Source organism: Lygodium microphyllum, unplaced genomic scaffold (assembly GCF_053477565.2).
Source record: "Lygodium microphyllum isolate KBCC unplaced genomic scaffold, Lygodium_microphyllum_v1.1.10 scaffold_34, whole genome shotgun sequence".
NCBI lineage: Eukaryota > Viridiplantae > Streptophyta > Polypodiopsida > Schizaeales > Lygodiaceae > Lygodium > Lygodium microphyllum.
The window spans coordinates 718,761-722,870 of NW_028229517.1; positions in this window are offsets into that span (position 1 = coordinate 718,761).

Consider the following 4,110-nt stretch of genomic DNA (forward strand, 5'->3'; position numbering starts at 1 on the left):
GGAAAATGGCCAAGAAATGGTCAAGATTTGAAAGGGTGGCCACAACATGGACCAAAGGGGGGGTGCCCTTTGGGGAAATTTTAACCCCCCAACCAAAAGGCATGCAAATAGAAGATGAAAATTCGTGGGATGAGGGAGAAGAAGGCGCCATCAACAGGCGCCGAAAAATGCGCCATGAAGGATGGAGAGGTAACTTGCCTGCTGCACACAACCTATGCAAATGATCATTGGCCTTGTCCACCTTCTCCCTGTTGAGCATATCGCTGCCTCTCGCACAAGAAATGGTGGTCTCTGTGAAGAATTCTGATTTCAGTCTTTCTCTCTCCTCCCTCTCTCTCCCCTAAAGGCAGATTTATGTGGTGAAGAAGAAAACGAAGAATGGATGATGGATGCTTGTCCAATGAAGACCGGATTGCTCCGTGGTGTAAGAGGAAGGAAGATTGCTGATTGTGGACTGTCATGAGCATTAATGGTGGCTGGAAATCAGTCCCGAGATATGGCAAATAAAAATCTGCAACCCGCAAAGAACGATAATCTCATTTTTACAAATAAAATTGAAGTTTTATGCAATTTGCTTCATGAATTCTTGTTCCCATGGGATGATTATGCATTATAATATTGTTTGCAATGTCTTTCAACTGTTTATACATAGAAAATAAAAAAATCTTAAGTGTTGTGGATGAAATTAATAGTGTAAAACTCGTAAAATACGTGAAATATGGAAAAATTGGGTGTTTTTGAGATATCAATGGAAAATATAATAAGACACACCAACTAAACTTGTGTTTTTGCTGCAAATGAACCTAAGGGCCACAACCCATAACTCATTTTGAATTTTCATTCATTTAATATTGTAAAAAATACAAGAAAAATAGAAAAAAACACTAAAAATAAGGAAAAAATGGATTTTGAGTGTTGAAAATTAAGGAAAAATAAGATTCATGTTTGTGGATGTATGGGGGGTCTGAATTATGAGGTTTAGCCTCAGTTCATCCCTACCTTTATGTTTTAGTGAGTTTTTATTGCTTTTTATACAATAAAAATGTGGAAAATGAATCCTAAACCTATGCACTATGCACAACCTAAACGGGTGAGGGGTAGAGTGTATGAAAAGTGTTTAAACGCTGAAGGGAATGATGAAAAGCTTGCTGGTTTTTATGCATACCATTTAGGTTGATCGATAATTAAAAAATTAAGGACCTAGTAGCACGAGGGTTTCTCGATGGTAGGTTCATGCAATGCCGCATACGAGCGATAGTCAAAATCATTGAAAGAAATGTTTTCCACATGTGCAGCAATGCTGATTTTCTTAATTGTTTGAGCACGTGGACATTCAGAATTTGCATAAATCATAAGGAAATGATAAAAGGTATCAGGCAATACCTCCTGGATGCATGGCAATTGCTTTCTAGAGATATGACCAACATTGAGTGAGACAGGTTGCCCAAGCTATAGGCTAGGCGTTGGGTCTAAGGGAAAAGAAAGTGAGGTATGGTACATTCCTGGATACGAATAATTGGTACCTTGAGTGGAAATGTGTGCGATATTGTGTTATATATGTTTAGCGACGCATCGAGGGGCCAATCCCCAAGGTGTAGGAGAGTCACAGTGAGGTAGCGGCAGTCAGTCGTGGGAGGACCTTCTATGTTTGTACTTCGTGCTATTTGGCAATGTGCTAGGGACTTCCTTTGAGGAGTGTTGATTGGGTTAGAGTTGGACTACGAGATGTGATACAAATGCAAAATGTTTAGGAAGATGATATATGTGTCATCCATGCTCCTGGCCGCGAGGCCATGGGGTTGTTGAGCGCATGATAGAGGTCCAGCTAGTACATGAGCCAGTGCCGGCCCGTTTTAGGTCCCATCATCCAGAGGCTTGGCAAGCTAGGTTGCTTGTTTCCCCTTTTTCTTTGGGTTAGGGTTTGTACCCTACCGACCCTAATTATCCTTACCTTAGGTCTCCTTGTAAAATAGATCATGGACAACCCCATCGTCCTCAATTGGTCAACTTGCTGGTTATCTCCTAGATCCCTTGTAGTACCTATGTACCTTTATCTTTGATCTTAATTGATCAAGATTGTCTATCCCCTTGACCATGGTTGGTTAAGATGGTTCTATTTAGAATAGTTCCTACTCTGTCTTAAGTGTAATCTTCTTAAGCCCTCTTAATAATACTCATAGGTGCTTAAGCTTTTACCTATCCCTCTTGAAGTCACCAAGGACTTTGACATGGGACTTATGGATCTCAGTCCCATTTGGTAGATTACAAACAACGTTGATTTTTCCCAACAACTTTAATGCATGCAACGTAATGCCATGCCTTCATTTCAATGCTTATAATTTTGATATAATCCATACGATATTTTATGCCACACATGCAAAGGTACTTTCTATGCATGCAATCTTAACATTATTCTCTATGTAATTATTTACACGATCTATAACCTTCTTGGAAGATATGATCTTTATAACTTAATGTAATTATTGTATGAGACTAGCTGCGCTTTAATATTTTCTGCATCTTATTACATGTACCTTAGAATCCATCTTGCGATATGGAGATGCACTTTGTTTCTTTCAATGTCCTTTGAAATGCATTTTAAGCAAGAACTTGTGTAAGGAGCAATGCACTTTATGCAAGAATTCATGCAAGACATTTTTGGTAATTTATGATGCAATTATCTAATCAATTTCACCTATTATGATGCCATCTTATAATATAAATTATCTTGTTTGTTACATACATCACAACTAAGTTCATACCTAGGAAATTATCAAACACGCAATTAATGTGATGCATGTGAATATAATTTTTCACCGTGATAATTATAACCTATGATTTAATAATAGCGCAACCTGGGTTTGGAGTGATGCCTTGATTCAAGTGGTATTGATGCCTGATGAACCGTTTACGGTTGCAGTGCCACCTTGTTTCGAACCTCCATCCACAGTTGTAGGGTTTTTGACCATCTTTGTGGAACTACGCTTCGGGGCCATACTCGAAGACACGTGTACGAGAGATAGAATTCCCACACTCTCCTATGCAAAGTTCTCGCCGCCTCTCCTTGAGTGGAGAAAAGATAATGAAGGGGGATGGGCGCATTTTTGAAAATATCAAGAGGGGTGTGTGACCTCTCTTTAAGGGGGGGAGAAGAAGCTTCCAGAAGCATCTCTCTCTCTCTCTCTCTCTCTCTCTCTTCTCTCTCTTCTCTCTCTTCTCTCTCTCTCACTTGATGATGATGATGAGGAGGGGGGGTTTTGTTTCCTGACGATGAGGGAAGGGGGGAGGCTGCTGCCAACGACGACGGGGGGCTGCGTGCTGACGATGACGAGGGGGCTGCTATTCAGGAGGGAGGGGAGGGCTCCCATTTTTAAAGAGGGGGAGGAAGGTGGTATGGGGGGAAGACGGCCGTTAACGGCCACCACCCCTTCCACCTGGGGGCTGCATGTCCCCCCTCTCTTCCTCTTTACTCACACACACATACTCTCTCTCCCCAACATGCTGTCGGTAGGGAGAGAGAGGGAGAGTAATAAAATTTCCTAAATCTAAAAAAAATTTAAGGGAGGGTTCTCACGGGGGGACGCACGGGGGGGCAGGGGGGATATTACATGCTCTCCCCCTTAGAGGAATCGAGATGTCCTCATCTCGAGAAAACCTGGGGATATTGTTGGTTGAGAGTATTTTGATCCATCCAGGTGGCATCCTCTTCTGGATAATCCTTCCACTGGATGAGGTATTCTCTCAAGGTCCTTGATCTCAATTGCCTCTCCCTAACATCTAAGATTCTATCGGGCCGTAGCTCAAGGACTCCTTGGCTAGGCATTACAATTTACTGATCATCAAGTACATGATTCAGATTAGGTAGATACTTTTTCAAAAGGCTAATGTGGAATACATTATGAATCTTTAGGGTTGCGGGCAGCTGTAGTCTGTAAGCATTAGGCCCTAGGCACTTGGTGATCTTGTAAGGTCCACAATACCTCGAACTTACATTCTTGTACTCTCCCAAGGACAATGAACTCTTTTTAGGGCATACACGGATGAAGACCATATCACCTTCGACAAAGTATCTGTCTTGCTGTTTCAAGTCAGTCTAAGCCTTCTGTCTAT